This window comes from Pongo abelii, chromosome 5 (genome assembly GCF_028885655.2).
Source record: "Pongo abelii isolate AG06213 chromosome 5, NHGRI_mPonAbe1-v2.0_pri, whole genome shotgun sequence".
Classification (NCBI taxonomy): Eukaryota; Metazoa; Chordata; class Mammalia; order Primates; family Hominidae; genus Pongo; species Pongo abelii.
In genome coordinates, this window is record NC_071990.2 from 73,887,144 (window position 1) to 73,898,109 (window position 10,966).

At 44.1% G+C, this 10,966-nt stretch overlaps 1 pseudogene; it reads left to right on the forward strand.

The window, feature by feature from the left end:
- The first annotated feature begins 7,820 nt into the window (after positions 1-7,820).
- Positions 7,821-9,877, forward strand: LOC100457452 (bifunctional phosphoribosylaminoimidazole carboxylase/phosphoribosylaminoimidazole succinocarboxamide synthetase-like; annotated as a pseudogene).
- The last annotated feature ends 1,089 nt before the right edge of the window (positions 9,878-10,966 follow it).

Below are 10,966 nucleotides of genomic sequence, written 5' to 3' on the forward strand. Positions count from 1 at the left end.
GAGTGATGGGGGTATGTCAAAGGAACAAAAGAAGCAATGGAAAAAGCTCTCAATAGCCAAAGCTGGAATAAATTTTTTTTTTTTTTTTGAGACAGAGTCTCATTCTGTCACCCAGGCTGGAGTGCGGTGGTGTGATCTCCGCTCACTGCAACCTCTACCTCCCACATTCAAGCAATTCTCCTGCTTCAGCCTCCTGAGTAGCTGGGACTACAGGTGCCCACCACCATGCCTGGCTAATTTTTGTATTTTTAGTAGAGACAGGTTTCACCATGTTGGCTAGGCTGGTCTCGAACTCCTGACCTTGGGATCCTCCCGCCTCAGCCTCCCAAAGTGCTGGGATTACAGGCGTGAGCCACTGTGCCCGGCCTGGAATAATTTAAAAAATAAAGTATTGGATTATACCAAAAATGTAAAATGAATATCAACGATCTGAGAATGAAGGTGCATTTTTAAAAAAGAATATCCACGAGTTCATATCAGTATAAATAAATCCACAAATTAATATGTGAAGAAAAGATGAATCTCCTGTGCAGAAAAATTTTAAATGAATAAGTAGATACTTCATCCTAAGGAGGAAGAGCATGACTCCTCACTGCTTAAGTGTAGGCTGTGCCTGTTGATTTTCTTCAAAAGAATACAGAATGGAGAAGGGGTGGAGAAGAGTAACTTTACAGTGGAGAATCCTGACAAACGCTACCTTAGCCAGGTGATCAATGTGAACAGCCATACAACATGCTGATAGTGTGCACCCTTGATATGATGTGATGAAGATGGTACTTTAGGCCGGGCACAGTGACTCAACGCCTGTAATCTTAGCACTTTGTGAAACTGAGACGGGCAGATTGCTTGAGGCCAGGAGTTTGAGACCAACCTGGCCAACATGGTAAAACCACATCTCTACCAAAAATACAAAAATTAGCCCAGTTGGCCGGGCGCAGTGGCTCACGCCTGTAATCCCAGCACTTTGGGAGGCCAAGGCGGGCGGATCACGAGGTCAGGAGATCGAGACCATCCTGGCTAACACGATGAAACCCCGTCTCTACTAAAAATACAAAAAAAATTAGCCGGGCATGGTTGCGGGCGCCTGTAGTCCCAGCTACTCGGAAGGCTGAGGCAGGAGAATGGCGTGAACCCAGGAGGCAGAGTTTGCCGTGAGCCCAGATCCCGCCACTGCATTCCAGCCTGGGCGGCAGAGAGAGACTCCGTCTAAAAAAAAAAAAAAAAAAAAAAAAATTAGCCCAGCATGGTGGTGCACAACTGTAGTCCCAGCTACTCAGGATGCTAAGGTACAAGAATCGCTTGAACCCAGGAGGTGAAGGTTGCAGTGAGCAAGATCACGCCACTGCACTCCAGCCTGGGTGACACAGCAAGACTGTCTCAAAAAAAGAAAAACAGTATTTTATCTCTGTGATCTTCCTCTCCAAAAATCTAAAATCTGAGCCTAATCATAAGAAAAAAATCAGGCCATATGTGGTGGCTCACACCTGTAATCCCAGCACTTTGGGAGGCCGAGGCAGGTGGATCACCTGAGGTCAGAAGTTCAAGGTCAGCCTGTCCAACGTGGTGAAACCCCATCTCTACTAAAAATACCAAAAATTAGCCGGCGTAGTGGCAGGCGCCTGTAATCCCAGCTACTCAGGAGGCTGAGACAGGAAAATCGCTTGAACCCGGGAGGCAGAAATTTCAGTGAGCCGAGATCGCACCATTGAACTCCAGCGTGATCAACAAGAGCGAAACTCCATCTCAAAAAGAAAAAAAGAAAAAAGAAAATTAAAAGAAAAAAATCAGACAAATTCCAATAGAAGGAGAGCATCCTAAAATGTACCTAACCAGTAGTCTTCAAAACTGCCAAGGTCATCAAAGACAAAGAATGAGAAAATGTCATAGCCAAGAAGAGCCTAAGGAGAAAAATGACAATTTAAAGTGGTAACCTGAATGGGATCTTGGAACAGAAAAAAAGACATTAGGTAAAAATGTAGAAAATCTGAGTAAGTATGGGCTGGGCGTGGTGGCTCACGTTTGTAATCCCAGCACTTTGGGAGGCCGAGGCAGGCAGATCACCTGAGGTCAGGAGTTCAAGACCAGCCTGACCAACATGGAGAAACCCAGTCTCTACTAAAAATACAAAAATTAGCCAGGCGTGGTGGCACCTGCCTGTAATCCCAGCTACTCGGGAGGCTGAGGCAGGAGAATCGCTTGAACCCAGAAGCCAGAGGTTGCAGTGAGCCGAGATCGCACCATTGCTCTCCAGCCTGGGCAACAAGAGCAAAACTCCATCTCAAAAAAAAAAAAAAAAGAAAGAAAAAAGAAAATCTGAGTAAGTATGAACTTTATCACTATTGATTCTTAATAGTAAGAAATGTATTTGTTAACTATGTATATGATACACTTAATAATATGGGATGTTATTAGGCCAGGCGTGGTGGCTCCCACCTGTAATCCCAGCACTTTGGGAGGTCAAGGCGGGCGGATCATGAGATCAGGAGTTTAAGACCAGCCTGGCCAACATAGTGAAACCCCGTCTCTACTAAAAATACAAAAATTAGCCAGGTGTGGTGGCATGTGCCTGTAGTCCCAGCTACTCAGGAGGCTGAGGTGGGAGAATCACTTGAACCCGGGAGGCGAAGGTTGTAGTGAGCCGAGATCACACCATTGCACTCCAGCCTGGGTGACAAAAAAATAAATAAATAATATGGGATGTTATTCACAGGGGAAACTGGGATTATGTAGTATGGAATGGTACTATCTGCTCATTTTTTTTTTTTTTAATTTAAAACTTTTCAGTGAAGTGTGTGGTCTGAGAATGGAATTGGGCCCAGGAACCACTCTGTCCTCCTTTCCCCACCCTTACCCCTGCTTCCCAATAACCTCTGAAGCACTAGGTCCCATAGGCCAGGCTGACCCCCTGCAGCCCTGGTGTCTGCAGACTACTGTCTCAGTTTCCTAGCCAGTCCAGGAGGTGGAGGAACAGCCTGGGCATGTGGTGTGAGATCAAGCCCCAGATGCACAACATCCACCTGTGCAAAGACAAACATGGCAAGACTGGGCTGCAGCTGCAGACCACCACCAAGGGGCTCTTTGTGCAGGTGGTCCAGGCCAACACCACTGCATCCCTCATGCTGCTGTGCTTTGGGGACCAAATCCTACAGATTGATGGGCATGACTGTGCCAAGTGGAACATGAAAAAAGCCCATCTGGCAGATAAGAGAGGGAATTGGCCAAGAAGATTGTTATGGTCATTCAGGACAGGATAGTCCAGTGGATTGTCACCATGTACAAGGACAGCACAGGCCATGGTGGCTTCATCATCAAGAAGAGAAAGGTCTTCCCTGTGGTCAAAGGGAGCTCTGTGGTCCTCATGGACTCTTCACCAACCACCATGTGTGCCAGGTTCAAGAACGTTTAACAAGCACTGTGCAGAGTGTCATTGGGCTGAAAGAGATCTCAGAGATTCTGGCCACAGCCAGGAACATTGTCACCCTGATCATCACCCCCACTGTGATCTATGAGCACATAGTCAAAAAGTTTTCCCTGACCCATCGCCACCACATCATGGACCACTTCATCCCAGATGCCTGAAGCCACAGGAGGGCAGCTTAGGCCCTCCCACCCTCCTGCAGGAAAGGCCAGCCACTCTTGAATGACAGGTTGCAGCCTGCCTGCTGCCCCAGGACAAGGCTTTGTTGAGGGGATGTATTCCAGATGGGTGGACATCAGATGGTGTAAGTCTATCATTTGTACACACAGACCTCCTTAAAGCCTCATACTCCTAGCTGGGCTGAGGCTTGAGCAGGGCCCACAGGCAACCAGTGATCATAGCTCACTGCAGCCTTGCATTTCAGGGCTCAAGCAATCCTCCCACCTCAGCCTCCCGAGTAGCTGGGATTATAGGCGCATGTTATCACACTGTGCTTTTTTTTTTTTTTTTAGTTTTTGTAGAAATAGGGTCCCACTAAGTTGCCCAGGCTGGTCTCAAACTCCTGGACTCAAGCAATCCTCCCACCTCAGCCTCGCACAGTGCTGGGATTACAGGCATGAGCCACCATGCTCACACTTGACCTTCTGTGCTGGCTTAACTGCTGGGCATGGAAGCAGGCTGGCTAAACACTTCAATGTGCCATTGAATCCCAAGAAAACAGTTATATATTTTAAAAGAAGGAAACTACATTCTGAGAACTTTTTATTTGCCTTTATTTGCTCTTTGTCAGACTGTAATAATTATAACCTTTTACAGTTTTTGAATAAAGATTTTGTTGTAAACAAACTTAAAAAGAACTTCTAAAACCTAAAATCTATTAATAAAAACTGAATAATTATAAAATACTTACAAATGAAATTATGTGGGTCAGATGCAGTGGCTCATGCCTATAATCCCAGCACTTTGGGTGGCCAAGATAGGAGGATTACTTGAGCCCAGGAGTTTGGGACCAGCCTGGGCAACATAGTGAGACCCTCATCTCTATAAAAACAATAATAATAATAATTTTAATTTGTAAAAAATGATGTGATGTCTAGAATTTGCTTCAATCTGGATATGGGAAATATGATAAAAACAAGATTATTGATAACAGGTGAAGCTAAATAATAGGTAAATTAAGTTCATTACACTGGTCCCTCTATCTTTGTCTGAAATATTTTGTTATAGAAAGTAAAACAAAAATTAATTTTTTTTAAAAAAAGAATGAGTTCTGCTGGGCACGGTGGCTCACTCTTGTAATCCCAGCACTTTGGGAGGCCAAGGCAGGCGGATCATGAGGTCAGGAGATCAAGACCATCCTGGCTAACACGGTGAAACCTCGTCTCTACTAAAAATACAAAAAAATTAGCTGGGCGTAGTGGCAGGCACCTGTAGTCCCAGCTACTTGGGAGGCTGAGGCAGGAGAATGGTGTGAACTCCAGAGGTGGAGCTTGCAGTGAGCCAAGATTGCGCCACTGCACTCCAGCCTGGGCGACAGAGCAAGACTCCATATCAAAAAAAAAAAAAAAAAAAAAAGAATGAGTTCAAATTCTATGCCCAGATATGTAAAGGAAAAAAGCTTGAGAGTAGGTTAAGAAGGGGTATTTTACTTGTCATCTTATATCCTTCTGTACTGTGTGTGTATTAAAAAATACAGCATTAAGCCTGGGCACCGTGGCTCATGCCTATAATCCAAGCATTCTGGGAGGCCGAGGTGGGTGGATTACCTGAGATCAGGAGTTTGAGGCCAACCTGGCCAACATGATGAAACCCCATCTCTACTAAAAATAAAAAAATTAGCCGGGCATGGTGGTGGGCGCCTGTAATCCCACTTACCCAGGAGGTGGAGGCGGGAGAATTGCTTGAACTGGGAGGCAGAGTTTGCAGTAAACTGAGATCGCGCCACTGCACTCCAGCCTGGGTGACAGAGCAAGACTTATTCTCAAAAAAAAAAAAAAAAAAAAATAGAAATCTTGGAATACATTTTAATAACAGAAAAAGCTTAACAGATATGCATTTAACAGATAATAAACCTGCAAAACTTCCCAGGGTCATAAAGGTGCCAGGTAGGCCAGGCTCATGCCTGTAATCCCAGCACTGTGGGAGGCTGAGGCAGGCAGATCCCCTGAGGTCAGGAGTTTGAGACCAGCCTGGCCAACATGACAAAAACCCATCTCTACTAAAAATACAAAAATTAGCTAGGCATGGTGGTGGGCACCTGTAATCCCAGCTACTCGGGAGGCTGAGGCAAGAGAATCGCTTGAACCTGGGAGGCAGAGGTTGCAGTGAGCCAAGATAGTGCCATTGCACTCCAGCCTGGACAATGAGAGCGAAACTCCATGAAAAAAAAAGAAAAAAAGTTACAGGTAAATTTAGGTTGTTTTTTTATCATTGCTAGTTGTTGATATTGTTCTCTTCTTGCTTCACCTTTGTCTGCAATTATTCAAACTGCTGTGATAGCTGCTCCTCTTCTACAGAGCTGGGGTTCCGCATGGCTGGGGTTCAGTGTGCCAGGAAGCCCTTGGACCAATCAGACTCAGCAAGCTGACTCATGGCTGTTCTTCCTATATATGAGAAAAAATGTGACAATTCTTCCTATATATGAGAATAATAATTTGATAAATGACAACTAGGAGAGCATGGCACTCAAGTATTGAGCCATTCCCTTCCAAAAAAGAACTTCTACAACTTACAATCCACAGGGTAGAGGGTAGGAGAAATGAGGAAATTAAATTTTCTTCAAAATCTTTATCTTCTGGCCGGGTGCGGTGGCTCACGCCTGTAATCCCAGCACTTTGGGAGGCTAAGGCAGGCAAATCATGGGGTCAGGAGTTCGAGACCAGCCTGACCAACATGGTGAAACCCTGTCTCTACTAAAAATACAAAAATTAGCAGGGAATGGTGGTGCACACCTGTAATCCCAGCTACTCAGGAGGCTGAGGCAGGAGAATCACTTGAACCCGGGGGGCAGAGATTGCAGTGAGCCAAGATCATGCCTCTGCACTCCAGCCTGGGTGACAGAGCGAGACTCCGTCTCAAAAAAAAAAAAAAAAAAGAAAGAAAAAAAAGCTTTATCTTGTTCTGTATCATTATACTACTGACTACTTTGTAATGTTCTATTGAAGCATGAAGAAAAGCAGTATATTAATGCCCTGAACAAGAGATAACTTGTTATCAGTAGCTCAGGTATGAAAAAGGGAAGCAATCTGCTCATCCTCAAAAGACCTACAACCAGGCTGTATCTTTAAAACATGATCATCAGCCAACCTCTCTTTCTACAGAGCTACCTCTCCAAAGAAGGGACAGGGTCTTCAACTTTTTAAGTTCTTAAACAATTCAAATTAAGTTTTAAAACCACATTAGCAAAAGGCAGATGACTGAGAAACCAATGTGAGTAACATGTGATTATTACTTAATAACATCTTGAGTAGCAAAAAAAGGACCTTCACCAAAAAAACTCAACTGAATAATATCTGTTTATAAACTTCTAGTCTTACACTCACTGCAACTTTAAAAGATGCAATCGGCCAGGCATGGTAGCTCACGCCTATAATCCCAGTACTTTGGGAAGCCAAGGCGGGTGGATCACTCGAGGTCAGGAGTTCGAGACCAGCCTGGCCAGCATGGTAAAACCCTGTCTCTACTAAAAATACAAAAAATTAGCTGGGTGTGGTGGCACGTGCCCGTAGTCCCAGGTATTCGGGAGGCTGAGGTGGAAGAATCACTTGAACCCGGGAAGCAGATGTTGCAATGAACCGAGATCATGCCATTGCTCTCCAGCCTGGGTGACAGAGCAAGACTCCATCTCAAAATAAAATAAAATAAAATATAATAAGGGTGCAATCAATCAGTTTAGGCCCTGGTAAAGAAAATGAAGTGTTCTTGACTTTGGCTACAAAGTACCTTAAAGGATCTTAGACCAACTGCAGAAGGAGGCTAACTGTACCCAGACTCCCACAGTTAATGAGGTTTGTCCTCATGTAAATGATGGTTATTATGCTGAAAGATGATTGGTAAATGAACTTGGAAGTTCTTCCCTTTTCTCTTTTCCTTTTACGTATTTGATGATCTCTGGAGGAGTTTATGATGAAGACTGCTCTGAAAAAGTGTCCTAAAAATTCTAAGACAAAGGCTTCTTTGCCTCCTAAATAAGACGCTGAAAAATAGCAAGCTTAAGAATCACCATAAATAAGATTCTAGCTCTACCTAGTGGCCAAAAATGGGATTAACCCCTGAAATGAGGAATTTTACCAAATTTGCAAAACTGTGAGAGATCTTAACAGAAAATAGGGAGACAGAGGGGGACCCAAATGTTAAGTTAAAAGGACAGGCACTAGGTCAAAATACGTATGGTTGCTCTCTTCCCAGCACAGTCGCAGCCCTCAGCCCACTCAGGATAATGGCGACACCTGAGGTACTGAACATGAAAAAAAACTGTATGAGGCAGGGCGTGGTGGCTCACGCCTGTAATCCCAGCACTTTGTGATGCCGAGCTGGGCGGATCACCTGAGGTCAGGAGTTCAAGACCAGCCTGGCCAACATGGCGAAACCCTGTCTCTACAAAAAATATAAAAATTAGCTGAGCGTGGTGGCAGACGCCTGTAATTCCAGCTACTCAGGAGGCTGAGGCAGGAGAATCATTTGAACCCGAAAGGCAGAGGTTTCAGTTAGCCAAGATTGTGCCATTGCACTCCTGCCTATGCAACAAGAGCAAAACTCTGTCTCAAAAAAATAAATACAAATTAGCTGGGCATGATGGCGGGCACCTGTAGTCCCAGCTACTTGGGAGGCTGAGACAAGAGAATCACTGGAACCCGGGAGGCAGAAGTTGCAGTAAGCCAAGATTGTGGCATTGCACTCCAGCATGGGCAACAAGAGCGAGACTCTGTCTCAAAACAAAACAAAAACTGTATGAAGGTAAAACAAAAGAAGTCTACAGATTGTTAGATGGTCCAGGAAAAGTCCTCCTGAAGTCCAAGGACCCAATTACAGTGGTTAATGCAGCTAGAAAAAATCACCTGGAAGGGTAGTTTTCAGTTGTTACAGGAAGCAGATATTAAAACTGTTTTCACCAGAAAATGTGGGGAGACAGCTTTCATTGCACCCTAGTGTGAAGTGGTTCCAATTGAATGGGTTTGCAGAATAGCAACTGGTTCATTTCTCAAAAGAAATAAATCCCAGTGGCAAGGAAGGATATAAGTTTTATCCATCTAAAGTGGAGATGTTTTTCAAGGATGATGCCAATAATGACCCACAGTGATCTGAGGAACAGTTGATTGCTGCAAAATTTTGCTTTATTGGACTTGTTATAGGCCAAACTGAAGGGGATATCATGAGTCATGCTACACAGGTTATTTTTGAAATACTGGAGAAATCCTGGTTACCCCAGAACTATACACTGGTTGATATGAAGATTGAATTTGGTGTTGATATAATCACCAAAGAAATTGTTCTTGCTGATGATTCCTGGAAACTGGCCATTACGAGATTCAGGCCAACAGAAAGACAAACAGTCTTATTGGGAGCTCAAAGAAGTAACTCCTGAAGGGCTCCAAATGGTAAAGAAAAGCTTTGAGGCCAGGCACAGTGACTCATGCCTGTAATCCCAGCACTTTGGGAGGCCGAGGCAGGCAGATCACCCGAGGTCAGGAGCTCGAGAGCAGCCTGGCCAACATGGTGAAACCCTGTCTCTACTAAAAATACAAAAATTAGCTGGGCGAGGTGGCGCACGCCTGTAGTCCCAGCTACTCAGGAGGCTGAGGCAAGAGAATCGCTTGAACCCGGGAGGCAGAGCTTGCAGTGAGCCAAGATCGCATCACTGCACTCCAGCCTGGGCGACAGAGTGAGACCCCGTCTCAAAAAAAAAAAAAAAAAAAGAAAAAGAAAAAGAAAAGAAAAGCTTTGAGTGGGTTGCAGAGATAGTCAAGTTGCTTTTGAAATCAGAAAGTTAGTGCACGGTTGTAGTATTGATGAGCTCTACTTCTGATCTTGGTCACTGTGAAAACATCAAGGCCTGTGGAAATGTTGGCACTCCATGTAAACTATCCACACACAGAGGACCAAATGAAACCCTAAAAATTAAAGCTGCGTGTGAAGGGGATGGCATTGCTATTGTACTTGTGGCAGTGGCAGGCAGAAGCAATGGTTTGGGACCAGTGATGTCTGGGAACACTGCATATCCAGTTATCAGCTGTCCTCCCCTCACACCAGACTGGGGAGCTCAGGATGTGTGGTCTCTCTTTGAGTACCTAGTGGTCTTGGCTGTTCAACCATCCTTTCTCCAGAAGGATTAGCTCAGTTTGCGGCTCAGTATTTGGATTAAACAACCATTTGTATGGGGCAAATTGCAAGCAGGCATTTTTGAACACATGGATTTCTTTGAAGCTGGCTGACAAGAAAATCAGATAATGTAATTTATAAGAAAGAACATCATTCAATTTTTAGGGGAGGGAAACTGTAAATTTCTAATTTAGCTGCAGGAAAATCAAGATGAAAAGGTGATTTTAAATTAGAGAACACAAGTAAAACTTATTAGTGAATGAATGCTTCCCTAGATCCATATTAATAAATATGACCACCTAACCCATCCTTTCTTGAGCTAGACACCAACATTTTTCAGCCAGTCTTTATCATTCCTCTGATTTTACCCGTTTTTCTTAAGTATTAATGGTCTCTAGTATTGAGTTTCTTCCTTAATACTGATTGGATGATCTTAACTCTCTCAGCTACAACTAGCATTACTGACTCCCAGCCATGTGCCTCTAGACTTGGTTTCTTTTTTGATTTTTGGTGGTGTTTGTTTGTTTTGAGTCAGGGTTTCACTGTCACCCAGGCTGGAGTGCAGTGGCATAATCCTGGCTCACGGTTGCCTCCTGCTCCTGGACTCAAGCAGTTCTCTCACCTTAGCCTCCCAAAGTGCTGGGATTACAGGAGTGAGCCACTGTGCCTGGCTAGATTCTTATTTTCAACTGTCCATTTCTCCCTGTACATCGCATGGCCATTCCCATAAAAACCAGAATGCTCCCAATTTTATCAATCTTCCATCTAGCCTATAACTCTCGGTATACTCACTGTTGCAAGTCAGAAGCTTGATTTCATCCTTGATGTTTTTCTCTGACCTTTCACATCTCACTCATCACCAAGTCATATTGATTTTAATTTCTGATTATCCCTTGAGTTTACCCTGTCTTCTCATCCTCTGTACAAAAGCCTCAAGTGAGGATCAAATTCAACATTATCCTGATCTATACCAGTCCCCATTCTCAATCCAGCCTTTTCCAAGTTGATTGCCCAAGGACTTCTAACATAATATACTCTTACCTATTTTGCACCACAGACTTCTTTGAAAACATATGTTGTTGACTCTCTCTGGAGAACATTGCACACATAAAATTTACCAACATATTTCATTGGTTCTTGGGTTCTCCTGAAGCCGATCCATGGTTTGTAAATTAAGAATTGCTGATGTGGGTGGGGCATAGTAGCTCACGCCTGTAATCTCAGCACTTT